The sequence below is a fragment of the Ascaphus truei genome, unplaced genomic scaffold (genome assembly GCF_040206685.1).
Source record: "Ascaphus truei isolate aAscTru1 unplaced genomic scaffold, aAscTru1.hap1 HAP1_SCAFFOLD_798, whole genome shotgun sequence".
In the NCBI taxonomy this organism is placed as follows: Eukaryota; Metazoa; Chordata; class Amphibia; order Anura; family Ascaphidae; genus Ascaphus; species Ascaphus truei.
The window spans coordinates 136,969-158,606 of record NW_027457133.1 but is presented as its reverse complement, the minus strand read 5'-3'; positions in this window follow the sequence as shown (position 1 = coordinate 158,606).

The following is a 21,638-nucleotide window of genomic DNA, read 5'->3' as shown; positions in this document are numbered from 1 at the left end:
ACGTATACCCAGTCAGTGACGGCTCTGGTCACGTGATGCCTTAATATGGGCTTATCCATATATGTTCATCCACGTCACTAATGTGATGCCCGCACTGTTGCGGAGCTGGTACTTACGACGGGCACTTATTGTTTTATCAGTACTGCGTACCTGACTCTACCGGCCTACTTTCAACACTAGTACAATATGTGCTTCACTACGAGTGAGTGGGGAATATTGGCATCACACAGTCACTGTTGAATATGCCATTCAATCCATTTTGAAAATAGTAATGCAATGTGGTTTTGTTTTGTTTGCTTTTTGCAGTAATGAAGAATGGAAAAGTTATATTAAAATTAAATTGGAGGGGGACTAGATTCAGCATTTCATCATGAACTCTGCACTTGTGAGAATTTAACTTCTTGAATACCCTGACAGGTACACGCAACATTAAGACTATAATCTGCTGTGCAAGCTTTCGTGCTATACCTCCCCCTCAGGTTTTGATTTATACATTTGCTCCCTCAATTCATGTCCTCTAATATTTGAAAGCTCTCTCCTAGCATTTTCTCTTTACCACAGAACGTCATCCCAATGTAACCTCTCTCTTGTTCTTTCTGCTTGCTGTTTCCTCACTCCTCTGTTAAACTTTTCTAATTTCTCTAACTTCCACACTCCTGCTTTTATCCACATGTTCTCCTCTTTCCTTCCCCTACCTTTGCATGTGTCTACACACTGCACCATTTGTACAGACCTCTATTGCAGCTATGTCTGCACTGCTCAATGAAAAGCACTCTTTAATATCCTATTCTCTGTGCCACCTCTCTCTGCGCCCCCTCTTTTGGCGCCTCCTCTCTCTGCGCCCCCTCTCTCTGCGCCTATCTGTCTCATTCTCTCTACGTCCCTCTCTCTCTACATAGAGCTATCTCTGTCTCTCTCTACACCTATCTCTGTGTCTCCTTCTATGTTTGCTGATGTGTGGGATATCTCTTATAATCTTGAACCTGCTCATATACACATCGGGCCTCCCTGCCTCTGCCTCCCTGCTAAGAGTGTTAACCTATCTAATGTAATCCACATTCCTTTCCTTACTTTTCTCTTCCCTTCTCCTATGCCATCTGGAATGTCCGTTCTCTGACTAACAAGGCTCTAGTTGTACATGACCTCTTCTGCTCTCATCATTCACAATCAGTCATTCCCCTCACCCCATCTTACCTGTCCCACTGATTTGCCTCTGCTTAATTAAACTCTCCTCTGACATCTACTCTAACCTCTCTGCTCTCTCTCTCTTTCCGCTTAAACTAACAATCTTATTAACTCTTACAATGCTATCCTCCTATCTATATGCCCCCTCTAGGCTCTGACACACTTGTCCCTCTAGCCCACACCCTTGGCTAAATTCCCAAACATGTTCATCACACTTCCACTCGCTGTTCTTAATGCCTATGAAGGAAATCACACAATTGATATTTGATTTTTCTACAGTAAAAATGTCTCCAGTCCTGTATAAAGCTGCTCTCTGGGGCCAAACCACACTACTTTTTTTTCACATTCATCAACACTCAAATTTAATTTACGCTGTCTTTTTTTCCCTGTATTTGACTCCCTCCACTAACCTTCTCCTCACACTTGCCATCCTTCCTTCACTTCTCCTCAAGCATTTGACTACTTCAGAGGCAAGGTGGATGCCACCCACAAGGAGATTCCTTCTGTCCCTTCCCCCTTCTCTCCTTCTACCTAATTCTCCTTCTGCATTTGACTCCTTTTCTTCTCTTACAGAGCTGGAAGCTAATCATCTTCTCTTCTCCCTCTACCACGTGCCCTCTAGATCGTATCCCCTCACACCTTACTGCATCTCTTAGTCCCCACTCTCACCCACATCTTCAATTCCTCCCTATTCTCTGGCTCTTTACCCTCTTACTTTAAGCCTGTAGTGGTCACCCTTTTCTCAGAAACAACCTACACCCTATGTGCCTTACTAACTACCGCCCTGTATCCCTCCTGCTGTTTGTCTCCTAATTGCTAGAATGTCAACATTCTTAAATCACATGCCCTCCTGGATCCTTTACAACCTGCCTTTCGTACAGCTCGTTCTACAGACTGTGCTTAAAGCAAATTCCCAAGGTCACTTTTCCCTACTAATCCTACTTGATCTATCTGCTGCGTTTGATGCTCTCAATCACTCTCCTCCTTCATATTCTAAACTCTCTCTTGGTATCCGTAACACAGTTCTATCCTGGTTTTCATCATAACTTTCCTGTCACACATTCTCCATCTCTGTTGCTAACATGTCTTCGTCTTCTATTGATCTGTCTGTGGGTATACATCAGGGCTCTGTTCTGAGATCTCTCTTTCTCTCTACATACTATCATTTGGTGACCTCATCAACTCTTTGTGACAATCCTATAAATAACAAATACAAATATCAGGTCATGGGAATAAGTGATTTGGACATAAAAGTAACATTTCGGAAGTGTGGACAACTAATACATCTTGTAGATTGCCTTTACAGTGTGATGTCATTGATTCAGTAGATTGTGTGCAGACCAGGACTGCAGTACAGTGTCACTCACATGGATGACTTGCGTGGTAGAAGCTCAAGAACAAGGATGTCAAACTCCAGTCCTCGAGGGCAGCAAACAGGCCAGGTTTTCAGGATATCCCTACTGAAAACCTGGCCTGTTTGGGACCCTCGAGGACTGGAGTTTGACATGCATGCTCTAGAAGGAGCACAGCTGTGGGTGGGAGGTGGATTTGCTTTGCATCAAATGGTTTGGAGCAAGGTTTATTGTATGTATTATCATAATAACAATGCAATGCTTAACTTTTATTTCAGGAGGGATGACTGCAGAACAGAAGTGAATATTGAAGCCATGTGTTCCTTTTCTTGCAAAAGAGAAAATTTGAAGGACAGTTGAAGAGAAGGAAAATTACTACACCGAGACAGATAAGCAATGTGTATATTTCTCATTTACCATTTAGTATTTGTCGTTTTATTGACTCCACACAATCCGGCTGCTACGGGTTTCACATTGAATATTTTCATCTCTACTCTACCCCTTCCTGTGATCTGAACCATGCAAGTTTTCGTTGATTCAATACATCATGAGTAGAGGGTGGCTACAGTATGAAGTAAAGACCCAAGGACCACATCTACTACCATTCATAACAAGAACATGTGCAGTAGCGCACAGCTGCAGTTCTATGTGATTGTTATGAAAGGTTGAGGTGGTTCAATTCTATGAATCTGGAGTGGGATGGATCCTGTTTGCATCATATGGTTTCATCTAGGCCAGTAGATTATATAACTCTCAGTACAGGTTACACATGGCATCAGTATTAGTGATTTAAAGAGGAGGAAAGCTTCAATGTGGAGAACAAAGCCAAGTAATGTTGAAGTTACTCCTTTTACCATTTACTTGGTCAGTCTGTACTGTCTACTCTCCACACAGCTGCTAAGGATCTTCCATTTTAAATACTTTCACCTCCTATTCTGCACTGCTTTGCTGCCCATTATTCAGAGATGCGTTCCAGTCATGTTTAGCACTCTGAATCTCTCTGCAGTCATTGGTTCAGCACATCATGGGTAGAGCATGGCTACAGATACAGCAAGCTATTATTATTTTACCGGCTGATCACCCATAATATTGCATTAAAACATAGAATATCACTTAATTTCCAAAAGATTCAGTGATGCTGATAATGCAGAATCTCACAACATTTCCCATCATAATGCCATAATGCACAAGTGGGAGAAATAATCCTTGCTATATCTGTACATTGTGTGACGTATTACCTCCATGACCAATGAGAGCAAGTACATCTTCTGTATAGAGCGGCTGTGTTATGATGCAGTTATTGATCATCATTGACATAATCACAAGAATCTTATGCAAAGGGAAATTGTCCGCAGCGAAGTGAGATTTCAGCCCCCAAACGTCTGTAATATTAATGCAATGTCTTACTTTTGTTGCAGTGAACACTGAAGAGACGGATCTACTACAACACTGTACAGGATGAGCATACGCTACAAGCAGCAAAATGATCTTGCAGTTGACAGTATGTTGTTCTGGTAATGTGCACAATTATTATTTATGGGCTACACACCACAGTGCTGGACATATTCTGTTAACTTCAACTCTACTCCTAACATGGAGATGTCTTCCTGGTGTTACTGATTCAGTACATCATATGCACAGTGTGGTTATGATATGATGGATTGATTTAATGAACCCACCAACCAATGATGACATCTGCATCATCTTCTGTAAAGTGCAGCTACAGCATGATATTATCAGCATTTGGTGCGGTATAATCAGAGGTATCTATGTGCTTTTGTGCCTGTTTTAAGTCCTCCAGCTTAACGCCCCTACACCTCCCACTACACAGGCATACTTACTTATGCATACACTGACATCTGGCATACCTACACACACCCCAGGGCCACTTCCTTCCCCTGATGTCAGGGAGAGGATGGGCATGCAGAGTGCAGTAAGTCTCCACGTTACTCTGGCCAACAGTCTTGGCCTACCTCCAGCATCTGTCACCCACAACATCTGTTCCCTCCTTGTAAAGTGCTGAACTATCTCACCTGGGTCAGTGCTATAGCTGATCACAGTGCCCGATCAGGATGTCACTGTGACAGGCAGCAGTGCAGATTGACCGGTCAATCAATGCAGTGCCGCAACATATGCACTAAATGAGATTTCCGTGCCCCCAGTCAGGTTACTCCCTGGGCAGTGACCCTGCTCACACCCTCCCCTAGTTCCACCTCTGATCACAATTATCTCTCTTGGAGAGTGTAGCAAATTGGAGTTGGGGGAATCTCACCTCTGCCATGCATGGTCACAATCTGGGCACAGGACCCAAATAGTGGGCAATGTGGCACTTCTTACAGTAGAGAATAAGTAACTTTATTCTTTACTTGTGTATTAAGGACCTTATTTGCATTAAATTCAGTCCACATGGGACCAAGACTTTCTGGCTTACTGAACAAAGTGGAATTGTTTCGTAGAGGGTGGAGAATTGTATTTTATCTGAAATTACCCCCTCTGCACAAAATACAAACAATTATACCCATACAAGTACCTTGTGGAAGTTGTTGCCCTCTATCTTCCTGTGGTCTCTCCCTGTTTCTCACCGTGCCTCCTCCCATTTCCTTGCACCTCTGCGTCTCCGCATATATCCCTATACTCAGAGCCGGCTCCGGTCAGTGACATGGGATGCCCAAATATGAGCATACCCATATATGGGCATCCATGCCACTGACCGGAGCCCGCTCTGTTGCGGATATGGAGAGAGACTGGGAGATTTACATCCCCTTATAATTCTTATGGTTCATAGTACCGGCACGTATTGTTTTACCGGTACTGTGTACCTTCCTACTTTCACACTGGTACAGTATATGCTGCAGTGGGACTGAGAGGGATATATTGGTAACACATAGTCATTGTTGGGGGAATTCAATCCATTTTGAAAATAGTAATGAAATGTTTTTTACTTTTCTTTTTTTTCAGTAATGAAGAATGAAACATTTCTGTTAAAATTGAATTGGAGGTGAACTGGATTCATCATCAACTCTGCACCAGTGTGAATTGATGTTCTTTAATGTTCTGATAAGGTACATGCAACATCTCTTCCTCAACCCCTGCACCACTCTCTGCCTCTTGCCTCTCTCTCTCCACCTCCCTGCTAAGCGTATTAACCCATCTAATGTAATCCACATTCCATGTCTCACTTTACTCTTCACTTCTCACGTGCCCTCTGGAATGACTGCTCTCTGACTAACAAGGTCTATTTGTACATGACCTCTTCTGCTCTCATCATCCACCACCTCTCATTCCCCTCACCCCTGTCCTACTCGATACCTCAGCTTAATGGAACTCTCTCCTCTGACATCTACCCTTATCTCTAACCTCTCCTCACTTTCTGCTTAAACTAACTATCTTGTTAACTTTTACAATGCTATCATCTCCTCCTCCTCCCTCCTCCTCCTCCCTCCTCCATCATATATATGCCCCTTCTAGGCTCTGACACACTCATCCCTCTAAGGCCATGATTATCATGGGCACATGCTTGGTCATCCACAGTGTGTGCGAGCGATGCAGAGCCGCCTCGGACCTCAGTGCAGGGATTGCTGCATACCCCCAGCATCTGTCACCCACAAACAATACACACACTAATACTCCCCACAATACACACTATAATACCTCCTCAATACTAATCTCCCCAATAATATTATAGCTCCAAACACAATATACACAACACCCTTACACAAGATACACAATCTAGTACTCTCCTCTGCACCTCTACACACAATATAATACTCCCACACACACAATATACACACTACCCTCCTACCCCCATAAAATACAACCAATAATACACACACACTTTGTGGATGTTGGGACCAGCTCCCGGCATGCACCAGTGAAAGAGAGAGGCCCGCAGAAGCTCGGAAGAACTCCCTCCATCCGTGCCTTCCTCCGTTTCACATCTTCTCCCTGTCTCTCTCCCTCCCTTTCCTTGCATCTCCCTGCGTCTTTACGTATACCCAGTCAGTGACGGCTCTGGTCACGTGATGCCTTAATATGGGCTTATCCATATATGTTCATCCACGTCACTAATGTGATGCCCGCACTGTTGCGGAGCTGGTACTTACGACGGGCACTTATTGTTTTATCAGTACTGCGTACCTGACTCTACCGGCCTACTTTCAACACTAGTACAATATGTGCTTCACTACGAGTGAGTGGGGAATATTGGCATCACACAGTCACTGTTGAATATGCCATTCAATCCATTTTGAAAATAGTAATGCAATGTGGTTTTGTTTTGTTTGCTTTTTGCAGTAATGAAGAATGGAAAAGTTATATTAAAATTAAATTGGAGGGGGACTAGATTCAGCATTTCATCATGAACTCTGCACTTGTGAGAATTTAACTTCTTGAATACCCTGACAGGTACACGCAACATTAAGACTATAATCTGCTGTGCAAGCTTTCGTGCTATACCTCCCCCTCAGGTTTTGATTTATACATTTGCTCCCTCAATTCATGTCCTCTAATATTTGAAAGCTCTCTCCTAGCATTTTCTCTTTACCACAGAACGTCATCCCAATGTAACCTCTCTCTTGTTCTTTCTGCTTGCTGTTTCCTCACTCCTCTGTTAAACTTTTCTAATTTCTCTAACTTCCACACTCCTGCTTTTATCCACATGTTCTCCTCTTTCCTTCCCCTACCTTTGCATGTGTCTACACACTGCACCATTTGTACAGACCTCTATTGCAGCTATTTCTGCACTGCTCAATGAAAAGCACTCTTTAATATCCTATTCTCTGTGCCCCCTCTCTCTGCGCCCCCTCTTTTGGCGCCTCCTCTCTCTGCGCCCCCTCTCTCTGCGCCTATCTGTCTCATTCTCTCTACGTCCCTCTCTCTCTACATAGAGCTATCTCTGTCTCTCTCTACACCTATCTCTGTGTCTCCTTCTATGTTTGCTGATGTGTGGGATATCTCTTATAATCTTGAACCTGCTCATATACACATCGGGCCTCCCTGCCTCTGCCTCCCTGCTAAGAGTGTTAACCTATCTAATGTAATCCACATTCCTTTCCTTACTTTTCTCTTCCCTTCTCCTATGCCATCTGGAATGTCCGTTCTCTGACTAACAAGGCTCTAGTTGTACATGACCTCTTCTGCTCTCATCATTCACAATCAGTCATTCCCCTCACCCCATCTTACCTGTCCCACTGATTTGCCTCTGCTTAATTAAACTCTCCTCTGACATCTACTCTAACCTCTCTGCTCTCTCTCTCTTTCCGCTTAAACTAACAATCTTATTAACTCTTACAATGCTATCCTCCTATCTATATGCCCCCTCTAGGCTCTGACACACTTGTCCCTCTAGCCCACACCCTTGGCTAAATTCCCAAACATGTTCATCACACTTCCACTCGCTGTTCTTAATGCCTATGAAGGAAATCACACAATTGATATTTGATTTTTCTACAGTAAAAATGTCTCCAGTCCTGTATAAAGCTGCTCTCTGGGGCCAAACCACACTACTTTTTTTTCACATTCATCAACACTCAAATTTAATTTACGCTGTCTTTTTTTCCCTGTATTTGACTCCCTCCACTAACCTTCTCCTCACACTTGCCATCCTTCCTTCACTTCTCCTCAAGCATTTGACTACTTCAGAGGCAAGGTGGATGCCACCCACAAGGAGATTCCTTCTGTCCCTTCCCCCTTCTCTCCTTCTACCTAATTCTCCTTCTGCATTTGACTCCTTTTCTTCTCTTACAGAGCTGGAAGCTAATCATCTTCTCTTCTCCCTCTACCACATGCCCTCTAGATCGTATCCCCTCACACCTTACTGCATCTCTTAGTCCCCACTCTCACCCACATCTTCAATTCCTCCCTATTCTCTGGCTCTTTACCCTCTTACTTTAAGCCTGTAGTGGTCACCCTTTTCTCAGAAACAACCTACACCCTATGTGCCTTACTAACTACCGCCCTGTATCCCTCCTGCTGTTTGTCTCCTAATTGCTAGAATGTCAACATTCTTAAATCACATTCCCTCCTGGATCCTTTACAACCTGCCTTTCGTACAGCTCGTTCTACAGACTGTGCTTAAAGCAAATTCCCAAGGTCACTTTTCCCTACTAATCCTACTTGATCTATCTGCTGCGTTTGATGCTCTCAATCACTCTCCTCCTTCATATTCTAAACTCTCTCTTGGTATCCGTAACACAGTTCTATCCTGGTTTTCATCATAACTTTCCTGTCACACATTCTCCATCTCTGTTGCTAACATGTCTTCGTCTTCTATTGATCTGTCTGTGGGTATACATCAGGGCTCTGTTCTGAGATCTCTCTTTCTCTCTACATACTATCATTTGGTGACCTCATCAACTCTTTGTGACAATCCTATAAATAACAAATACAAATATCAGGTCATGGGAATAAGTGATTTGGACATAAAAGTAACATTTCGGAAGTGTGGACAACTAATACATCTTGTAGATTGCCTTTACAGTGTGATGTCATTGATTCAGTAGATTGTGTGCAGACCAGGACTGCAGTACAGTGTCACTCACATGGATGACTTGCGTGGTAGAAGCTCAAGAACAAGGATGTCAAACTCCAGTCCTCGAGGGCAGCAAACAGGCCAGGTTTTCAGGATATCCCTACTGAAAACCTGGCCTGTTTGGGACCCTCGAGGACTGGAGTTTGACATGCATGCTCTAGAAGGAGCACCGCTGTGGGTGGGAGGTGGATTTGCTTTGCATCAAATGGTTTGGAGCAAGGTTTATTGTATGTATTATCATAATAACAATGCAATGCTTAACTTTTATTTCAGGAGGGATGACTGCAGAACAGAAGTGAATATTGAAGCCATGTGTTCCTTTTCTTGCAAAAGAGAAAATTTGAAGGACAGTTGAAGAGAAGGAAAATTACTACACCGAGACAGATAAGCAATGTGTATATTTCTCATTTACCATTTAGTATTTGTCGTTTTATTGACTCCACACAATCCGGCTGCTACGGGTTTCACATTGAATATTTTCATCTCTACTCTACCCCTTCCTGTGATCTGAACCATGCAAGTTTTCGTTGATTCAATACATCATGAGTAGAGGGTGGCTACAGTATGAAGTAAAGACCCAAGGACCACATCTACTACCATTCATAACAAGAACATGTGCAGTAGCGCACAGCTGCAGTTCTATGTGATTGTTATGAAAGGTTGAGGTGGTTCAATTCTATGAATCTGGAGTGGGATGGATCCTGTTTGCATCATATGGTTTCATCTAGGCCAGTAGATTATATAACTCTCAGTACAGGTTACACATGGCATCAGTATTAGTGATTTAAAGAGGAGGAAAGCTTCAATGTGGAGAACAAAGCCAAGTAATGTTGAAGTTACTCCTTTTACCATTTACTTGGTCAGTCTGTACTGTCTACTCTCCACACAGCTGCTAAGGATCTTCCATTTTAAATACTTTCACCTCCTATTCTGCACTGCTTTGCTGCCCATTATTCAGAGATGCGTTCCAGTCATGTTTAGCACTCTGAATCTCTCTGCAGTCATTGGTTCAGCACATCATGGGTAGAGCATGGCTACAGATACAGCAAGCTATTATTATTTTACCGGCTGATCACCCATAATATTGCATTAAAACATAGAATATCACTTAATTTCCAAAAGATTCAGTGATGCTGATAATGCAGAATCTCACAACATTTCCCATCATAATGCCATAATGCACAAGTGGGAGAAATAATCCTTGCTATATCTGTACATTGTGTGACGTATTACCTCCATGACCAATGAGAGCAAGTACATCTTCTGTATAGAGCGGCTGTGTTATGATGCAGTTATTGATCATCATTGACATAATCACAAGAATCTTATGCAAAGGGAAATTGTCCGCAGCGAAGTGAGATTTCAGCCCCCAAACGTCTGTAATATTAATGCAATGTCTTACTTTTGTTGCAGTGAACACTGAAGAGACGGATCTACTACAACACTGTACAGGATGAGCATACGCTACAAGCAGCAAAATGATCTTGCAGTTGACAGTATGTTGTTCTGGTAATGTGCACAATTATTATTTATGGGCTACACACCACAGTGCTGGACATATTCTGTTAACTTCAACTCTACTCCTAACATGGAGATGTCTTCCTGGTGTTACTGATTCAGTACATCATATGCACAGTGTGGTTATGATATGATGGATTGATTTAATGAACCCACCAACCAATGATGACATCTGCATCATCTTCTGTAAAGTGCAGCTACAGCATGATATTATCAGCATTTGGTGCGGTATAATCAGAGGTATCTATGTGCTTTTGTGCCTGTTTTAAGTCCTCCAGCTTAACGCCCCTACACCTCCCACTACACAGGCATACTTACTTATGCATACACTGACATCTGGCATACCTACACACACCCCAGGGCCACTTCCTTCCCCTGATGTCAGGGAGAGGATGGGCATGCAGAGTGCAGTAAGTCTCCACGTTACTCTGGCCAACAGTCTTGGCCTACCTCCAGCATCTGTCACCCACAACATCTGTTCCCTCCTTGTAAAGTGCTGAACTATCTCACCTGGGTCAGTGCTATAGCTGATCACAGTGCCCGATCAGGATGTCACTGTGACAGGCAGCAGTGCAGATTGACCGGTCAATCAATGCAGTGCCGCAACATATGCACTAAATGAGATTTCCGTGCCCCCAGTCAGGTTACTCCCTGGGCAGTGACCCTGCTCACACCCTCCCCTAGTTCCACCTCTGATCACAATTATCTCTCTTGGAGAGTGTAGCAAATTGGAGTTGGGGGAATCTCACCTCTGCCATGCATGGTCACAATCTGGGCACAGGACCCAAATAGTGGGCAATGTGGCACTTCTTACAGTAGAGAATAAGTAACTTTATTCTTTACTTGTGTATTAAGGACCTTATTTGCATTAAATTCAGTCCACATGGGACCAAGACTTTCTGGCTTACTGAACAAAGTGGAATTGTTTCGTAGAGGGTGGAGAATTGTATTTTATCTGAAATTACCCCCTCTGCACAAAATACAAACAATTATACCCATACAAGTACCTTGTGGAAGTTGTTGCCCTCTATCTTCCTGTGGTCTCTCCCTGTTTCTCACCGTGCCTCCTCCCATTTCCTTGCACCTCTGCGTCTCCGCATATATCCCTATACTCAGAGCCGGCTCCGGTCAGTGACATGGGATGCCCAAATATGAGCATACCCATATATGGGCATCCATGCCACTGACCGGAGCCCGCTCTGTTGCGGATATGGAGAGAGACTGGGAGATTTACATCCCCTTATAATTCTTATGGTTCATAGTACCGGCACGTATTGTTTTACCGGTACTGTGTACCTTCCTACTTTCACACTGGTACAGTATATGCTGCAGTGGGACTGAGAGGGATATATTGGTAACACATAGTCATTGTTGGGGGAATTCAATCCATTTTGAAAATAGTAATGAAATGTTTTTTACTTTTCTTTTTTTTCAGTAATGAAGAATGAAACATTTCTGTTAAAATTGAATTGGAGGTGAACTGGATTCATCATCAACTCTGCACCAGTGTGAATTGATGTTCTTTAATGTTCTGATAAGGTACATGCAACATCTCTTCCTCAACCCCTGCACCACTCTCTGCCTCTTGCCTCTCTCTCTCCACCTCCCTGCTAAGCGTATTAACCCATCTAATGTAATCCACATTCCATGTCTCACTTTACTCTTCACTTCTCACGTGCCCTCTGGAATGACTGCTCTCTGACTAACAAGGTCTATTTGTACATGACCTCTTCTGCTCTCATCATCCACCACCTCTCATTCCCCTCACCCCTGTCCTACTCGATACCTCAGCTTAATGGAACTCTCTCCTCTGACATCTACCCTTATCTCTAACCTCTCCTCACTTTCTGCTTAAACTAACTATCTTGTTAACTTTTACAATGCTATCATCTCCTCCTCCTCCCTCCTCCTCCTCCCTCCTCCATCATATATATGCCCCTTCTAGGCTCTGACACACTCATCCCTCTAAGGCCATGATTATCATGGGCACATGCTTGGTCATCCACAGTGTGTGCGAGCGATGCAGAGCCGCCTCGGACCTCAGTGCAGGGATTGCTGCATACCCCCAGCATCTGTCACCCACAAACAATACACACACTAATACTCCCCACAATACACACTATAATACCTCCTCAATACTAATCTCCCCAATAATATTATAGCTCCAAACACAATATACACAACACCCTTACACAAGATACACAATCTAGTACTCTCCTCTGCACCTCTACACACAATATAATACTCCCACACACACAATATACACACTACCCTCCTACCCCCATAAAATACAACCAATAATACACACACACTTTGTGGATGTTGGGACCAGCTCCCGGCATGCACCAGTGAAAGAGAGAGGCCCGCAGAAGCTCGGAAGAACTCCCTCCATCCGTGCCTTCCTCCGTTTCACATCTTCTCCCTGTCTCTCTCCCTCCCTTTCCTTGCATCTCCCTGCGTCTTTACGTATACCCAGTCAGTGACGGCTCTGGTCACGTGATGCCTTAATATGGGCTTATCCATATATGTTCATCCACGTCACTAATGTGATGCCCGCACTGTTGCGGAGCTGGTACTTACGACGGGCACTTATTGTTTTATCAGTACTGCGTACCTGACTCTACCGGCCTACTTTCAACACTAGTACAATATGTGCTTCACTACGAGTGAGTGGGGAATATTGGCATCACACAGTCACTGTTGAATATGCCATTCAATCCATTTTGAAAATAGTAATGCAATGTGGTTTTGTTTTGTTTGCTTTTTGCAGTAATGAAGAATGGAAAAGTTATATTAAAATTAAATTGGAGGGGGACTAGATTCAGCATTTCATCATGAACTCTGCACTTGTGAGAATTTAACTTCTTGAATACCCTGACAGGTACACGCAACATTAAGACTATAATCTGCTGTGCAAGCTTTCGTGCTATACCTCCCCCTCAGGTTTTGATTTATACATTTGCTCCCTCAATTCATGTCCTCTAATATTTGAAAGCTCTCTCCTAGCATTTTCTCTTTACCACAGAACGTCATCCCAATGTAACCTCTCTCTTGTTCTTTCTGCTTGCTGTTTCCTCACTCCTCTGTTAAACTTTTCTAATTTCTCTAACTTCCACACTCCTGCTTTTATCCACATGTTCTCCTCTTTCCTTCCCCTACCTTTGCATGTGTCTACACACTGCACCATTTGTACAGACCTCTATTGCAGCTATTTCTGCACTGCTCAACGAAAAGCACTCTTTAATATCCTATTCTCTGTGCCCCCTCTCTCTGCGCCCCCTCTTTTGGCGCCTCCTCTCTCTGCGCCCCCTCTCTCTGCGCCTATCTGTCTCATTCTCTCTACGTCCCTCTCTCTCTACATAGAGCTATCTCTGTCTCTCTCTACACCTATCTCTGTGTCTCCTTCTATGTTTGCTGATGTGTGGGATATCTCTTATAATCTTGAACCTGCTCATATACACATCGGGCCTCCCTGCCTCTGCCTCCCTGCTAAGAGTGTTAACCTATCTAATGTAATCCACATTCCTTTCCTTACTTTTCTCTTCCCTTCTCCTATGCCATCTGGAATGTCCGTTCTCTGACTAACAAGGCTCTAGTTGTACATGACCTCTTCTGCTCTCATCATTCACAATCAGTCATTCCCCTCACCCCATCTTACCTGTCCCACTGATTTGCCTCTGCTTAATTAAACTCTCCTCTGACATCTACTCTAACCTCTCTGCTCTCTCTCTCTTTCCGCTTAAACTAACAATCTTATTAACTCTTACAATGCTATCCTCCTATCTATATGCCCCCTCTAGGCTCTGACACACTTGTCCCTCTAGCCCACACCCTTGGCTAAATTCCCAAACATGTTCATCACACTTCCACTCGCTGTTCTTAATGCCTATGAAGGAAATCACACAATTGATATTTGATTTTTCTACAGTAAAAATGTCTCCAGTCCTGTATAAAGCTGCTCTCTGGGGCCAAACCACACTACTTTTTTTTCACATTCATCAACACTCAAATTTAATTTACGCTGTCTTTTTTTCCCTGTATTTGACTCCCTCCACTAACCTTCTCCTCACACTTGCCATCCTTCCTTCACTTCTCCTCAAGCATTTGACTACTTCAGAGGCAAGGTGGATGCCACCCACAAGGAGATTCCTTCTGTCCCTTCCCCCTTCTCTCCTTCTACCTAATTCTCCTTCTGCATTTGACTCCTTTTCTTCTCTTACAGAGCTGGAAGCTAATCATCTTCTCTTCTCCCTCTACCACATGCCCTCTAGATCGTATCCCCTCACACCTTACTGCATCTCTTAGTCCCCACTCTCACCCACATCTTCAATTCCTCCCTATTCTCTGGCTCTTTACCCTCTTACTTTAAGCCTGTAGTGGTCACCCTTTTCTCAGAAACAACCTACACCCTATGTGCCTTACTAACTACCGCCCTGTATCCCTCCTGCTGTTTGTCTCCTAATTGCTAGAATGTCAACATTCTTAAATCACATTCCCTCCTGGATCCTTTACAACCTGCCTTTCGTACAGCTCGTTCTACAGACTGTGCTTAAAGCAAATTCCCAAGGTCACTTTTCCCTACTAATCCTACTTGATCTATCTGCTGCGTTTGATGCTCTCAATCACTCTCCTCCTTCATATTCTAAACTCTCTCTTGGTATCCGTAACACAGTTCTATCCTGGTTTTCATCATAACTTTCCTGTCACACATTCTCCATCTCTGTTGCTAACATGTCTTCGTCTTCTATTGATCTGTCTGTGGGTATACATCAGGGCTCTGTTCTGAGATCTCTCTTTCTCTCTACATACTATCATTTGGTGACCTCATCAACTCTTTGTGACAATCCTATAAATAACAAATACAAATATCAGGTCATGGGAATAAGTGATTTGGACATAAAAGTAACATTTCGGAAGTGTGGACAACTAATACATCTTGTAGATTGCCTTTACAGTGTGATGTCATTGATTCAGTAGATTGTGTGCAGACCAGGACTGCAGTACAGTGTCACTCACATGGATGACTTGCGTGGTAGAAGCTCAAGAACAAGGATGTCAAACTCCAGCAAGTACATCTTCTGTATAGAGCGGCTGTGTTATGATGCAGTTATTGATCATCATTGACATAATCACAAGAATCTTATGCAAAGGGAAATTGTCCGCAGCGAAGTGAGATTTCAGCCCCCAAACGTCTGTAATATTAATGCAATGTCTTACTTTTGTTGCAGTGAACACTGAAGAGACGGATCTACTACAACACTGTACAGGATGAGCATACGCTACAAGCAGCAAAATGATCTTGCAGTTGACAGTATGTTGTTCTGGTAATGTGCACAATTATTATTTATGGGCTACACACCACAGTGCTGGACATATTCTGTTAACTTCAACTCTACTCCTAACATGGAGATGTCTTCCTGGTGTTACTGATTCAGTACATCATATGCACAGTGTGGTTATGATATGATGGATTGATTTAATGAACCCACCAACCAATGATGACATCTGCATCATCTTCTGTAAAGTGCAGCTACAGCATGATATTATCAGCATTTGGTGCGGTATAATCAGAGGTATCTATGTGCTTTTGTGCCTGTTTTAAGTCCTCCAGCTTAACGCCCCTACACCTCCCACTACACAGGCATACTTACTTATGCATACACTGACATCTGGCATACCTACACACACCCCAGGGCCACTTCCTTCCCCTGATGTCAGGGAGAGGATGGGCATGCAGAGTGCAGTAAGTCTCCACGTTACTCTGGCCAACAGTCTTGGCCTACCTCCAGCATCTGTCACCCACAACATCTGTTCCCTCCTTGTAAAGTGCTGAACTATCTCACCTGGGTCAGTGCTATAGCTGATCACAGTGCCCGATCAGGATGTCACTGTGACAGGCAGCAGTGCAGATTGACCGGTCAATCAATGCAGTGCCGCAACATATGCACTAAATGAGATTTCCGTGCCCCCAGTCAGGTTACTCCCTGGGCAGTGACCCTGCTCACACCCTCCCCTAGTTCCACCTCTGATCACAATTATCTCTCTTGGAGAGTGTAGCAAATTGGAGTTGGGGGAATCTCACCTCTGCCATGCATGGTCACAATCTGGGCACAGGACCCAAATAGTGGGCAATGTGGCACTTCTTACAGTAGAGAATAAGTAACTTTATTCTTTACTTGTGTATTAAGGACCTTATTTGCATTAAATTCAGTCCACATGGGACCAAGACTTTCTGGCTTACTGAACAAAGTGGAATTGTTTCGTAGAGGGTGGAGAATTGTATTTTATCTGAAATTACCCCCTCTGCACAAAATACAAACAATTATACCCATACAAGTACCTTGTGGAAGTTGTTGCCCTCTATCTTCCTGTGGTCTCTCCCTGTTTCTCACCGTGCCTCCTCCCATTTCCTTGCACCTCTGCGTCTCCGCATATATCCCTATACTCAGAGCCGGCTCCGGTCAGTGACATGGGATGCCCAAATATGAGCATACCCATATATGGGCATCCATGCCACTGACCGGAGCCCGCTCTGTTGCGGATATGGAGAGAGACTGGGAGATTTACATCCCCTTATAATTCATATGGTGCATAGTACCGGCACGTATTGTTTTACCGGTACTGTGTACCTTCCTACTTTCACACTGGTACAGTATATGCTGCAGTGGGACTGAGAGGGATATATTGGTAACACATAGTCATTGTTGGGGGAATTCAATCCATTTTGAAAATAGTAATAAAATGTTTTTTACTTTTCTTTTTTTTCAGTAATGAAGAATGAAACATTTCTGTTAAAATTGAATTGGAGGTGAACTGGATTCATCATCAACTCTGCACCAGTGTGAATTGATGTTCTTTAATGTTCTGATAAGGTACATGCAACATCTCTTCCTCAACCCCTGCACCACTCTCTGCCTCTTGCCTCTCTCTCTCCACCTCCCTGCTAAGCGTATTAACCCATCTAATGTAATCCACATTCCATGTCTCACTTTACTCTTCACTTCTCACGTGCCCTCTGGAATGACTGCTCTCTGACTAACAAGGTCTATTTGTACATGACCTCTTCTGCTCTCATCATCCACCACCTCTCATTCCCCTCACCCCTGTCCTACTCGATACCTCAGCTTAATTGAACTCTCTCCTCTGACATCTACCCTTATCTCTAACCTCTCCTCACTTTCTGCTTAAACTAACTATCTTGTTAACTTTTACAATGCTATCATCTCCTCCTCCTCCTCCCTCCTCCATCATATATATGCCCCTTCTAGGCTCTGACACACTCATCCCTCTAAGGCCATGATTATCATGGGCACATGCTTGGTCGTCCACAGTGCGTGCGAGCGATGCAGAGCCGCCTCGGACCTCAGTGCAGGGATTGCTGCATACCCCCAGCATCTGTCACCCACAAACAATACACACACTAATACTCCCCACAATACACACTATAATACCTCCTCAATACTAATCTCCCCAATAATATTATAGCTCCAAACACAATATACACAACACCCTTACACAAGATACACAATCTAGTACTCTCCTCTGCACCTCTACACACAATATAATACTCCCACACACACAATATACACACTACCCTCCTACCCCCATAAAATACAACCAATAATACACACACACTTTGTGGATGTTGGGACCAGCTCCCGGCATGCACCAGTGAAAGAGAGAGGCCCGCAGAAGCTCGGAAGAACTCCCTCCATCCGTGCCTTCCTCCGTTTCACATCTTCTCCCTGTCTCTCTCTCTCCCTCCCTTTCCTTGCATCTCCCTGCGTCTTTACGTATACCCAGTCAGTGACGGCTCTGGTCACGTGATGCCTTAATATGGGCTTATCCATATATGTTCATCCACGTCACTAATGTGATGCCCGCACTGTTGCGGAGCTGGTACTTACGACGGGCACTTATTGTTTTATCAGTACTGCGTACCTGACTCTACCGGCCTACTTTCAACACTAGTACAATATGTGCTTCACTACGAGTGAGTGGGGAATATTGGCATCACACAGTCACTGTTGAATATGCCATTCAATCCATTTTGAAAATAGTAATGCAATGTGGTTTTGTTTTGTTTGCTTTTTGCAGTAATGAAGAATGGAAAAGTTATATTAAAATTAAATTGGAGGGGGACTAGATTCAGCATTTCATCATGAACTCTGCACTTGTGAGAATTTAACTTCTTGAATACCCTGACAGGTACACGCAACATTAAGACTATAATCTGCTGTGCAAGCTTTCGTGCTATACCTCCCCCTCAGGTTTTGATTTATACATTTGCTCCCTCAATTCATGTCCTCTAATATTTGAAAGCTCTCTCCTAGCATTTTCTCTTTACCACAGAACGTCATCCCAATGTAACCTCTCTCTTGTTCTTTCTGCTTGCTGTTTCCTCACTCCTCTGTTAAACTTTTCTAATTTCTCTAACTTCCACACTCCTGCTTTTATCCACATGTTCTCCTCTTTCCTTCCCCTACCTTTGCATGTGTCTACACACTGCACCATTTGTACAGACCTCTATTGCAGCTATTTCTGCACTGCTCAATGAAAAGCACTCTTTAATATCCTATTCTCTGTGCCCCCTCTCTCTGCGCCCCCTCTTTTGGCGCCTCCTCTCTCTGCGCCCCCTCTCTCTGCGCCTATCTGTCTCATTCTCTCTACGTCCCTCTCTCTCTACATAGAGCTATCTCTGTCTCTCTCTACACCTATCTCTGTGTCTCCTTCTATGTTTGCTGATGTGTGGGATATCTCTTATAATCTTGAACCTGCTCATATACACATCGGGCCTCCCTGCCTCTGCCTCCCTGCTAAGAGTGTTAACCTATCTAATGTAATCCACATTCCTTTCCTTACTTTTCTCTTCCCTTCTCCTATGCCATCTGGAATGCCCGTTCTCTGACTAACAAGGCTCTAGTTGTACATGACCTCTTCTGCTCTCATCATTCACAATCAGTCATTCCCCTCACCCCATCTTACCTGTCCCACTGATTTTCCTCTGCTTAATTAAACTCTCCTCTGACATCTACTCTAACCTCTCTCTCTCTTTCCGCTTAAACTAACAATCTTATTAACTCTTACAATGCTATCCTCCTATCTATATGCCCCCTCTAGGCTCTGACACACTTGTCCCTCTAGCCCACACCCTTGGCTAAATTCCCAAACATGTTCATCACACTTCCACTCGCTGTTCTTAATGCCTATGAAGGAAATCACACAATTGATATTTGATTTTTCTACAGTAAAAATGTCTCCAGTCCTGTATAAAGCTGCTCTCTGGGGCCAAACCACACTACTTTTTTTTCACATTCATCAACACTCAAATTTAATTTACGCTGTCTTTTTTTCCCTGTATTTGACTCCCTCCACTAACCTTCTCCTCACACTTGCCATCCTTCCTTCACTTCTCCTCAAGCATTTGACTACTTCAGAGGCAAGGTGGATGCCACCCACAAGGAGATTCCTTCTGTCCCTTCCCCCTTCTCTCCTTCTACCTAATTCTCCTTCTGCATTTGACTCCTTTTCTTCTCTTACAGAGCTGGAAGCTAATCATCTTCTCTTCTCCCTCTACCACATGCCCTCTAGATCGTATCCCCTCACACCTTACTGCATCTCTTAGTCCCCACTCTCACCCACATCTTCAATTCCTCCCTATTCTCTGGCTCTTTACCCTCTTACTTTAAGCCTGTAGTGGTCACCCTTTTCTCAGAAACAACCTACACCCTATGTGCCTTACTAACTACCGCCCTGTATCCCTCCTGCTGTTTGTCTCCTAATTGCTAGAATGTCAACATTCTTAAATCACATTCCCTCCTGGATCCTTTACAACCTGCCTTTCGTACAGCTCGTTCTACAGACTGTGCTTAAAGCAAATTCCCAAGGTCACTTTTCCCTACTAATCCTACTTGATCTATCTGCTGCGTTTGATGCTCTCAATCACTCTCCTCCTTCATATTCTAAACTCTCTCTTGGTATCCGTAACACAGTTCTATCCTGGTTTTCATCATAACTTTCCTGTCACACATTCTCCATCTCTGTTGCTAACATGTCTTCGTCTTCTATTGATCTGTCTGTGGGTATACATCAGGGCTCTGTTCTGAGATCTCTCTTTCTCTCTACATACTATCATTTGGTGACCTCATCAACTCTTTGTGACAATCCTATAAATAACAAATACAAATATCAGGTCATGGGAATAAGTGATTTGGACATAAAAGTAACATTTCGGAAGTGTGGACAACTAATACATCTTGTAGATTGCCTTTACAGTGTGATGTCATTGATTCAGTAGATTGTGTGCAGACCAGGACTGCAGTACAGTGTCACTCACATGGATGACTTGCGTGGTAGAAGCTCAAGAACAAGGATGTCAAACTCCAGTCCTCGAGGGCAGCAAACAGGCCAGGTTTTCAGGATATCCCTACTGAAAACCTGGCCTGTTTGGGACCCTCGAGGACTGGAGTTTGACATGCATGCTCTAGAAGGAGCACAGCTGTGGGTGGGAGGTGGATTTGCTTTGCATCAAATGGTTTGGAGCAAGGTTTATTGTATGTATTATCATAATAACAATGCAATGCTTAACTTTTATTTCAGGAGGGATGACTGCAGAACAGAAGTGAATATTGAAGCCATGTGTTCCTTTTCTTGCAAAAGAGAAAATTTGAAGGACAGTTGAAGAGAAGGAAAATTACTACACAGAGACAGATAAGCAATGTGTATATTTCTCATTTACCATTTAGTATTTGTCGTTTTATTGACTCCACACAATCCGGCTGCTACGGGTTTCACATTGAATATTTTCATCTCTACTCTACCCCTTTCTGTGATCTGAACCATGCAAGTTTTCGTTGATTCAATACATCATGAGTAGAGGGTGGCTACAGTATGAAGTAAAGACCCAAGGACCACATCTACTACCATTCATAACAAGAACATGTGCAGTAGCGCACAGCTGCAGTTCTATGTGATTGTTATGAAAGGTTGAGGTGGTTCAATTCTATGAATCTGGAGTGGGATGGATCCTGTTTGCATCATATGGTTTCATCTAG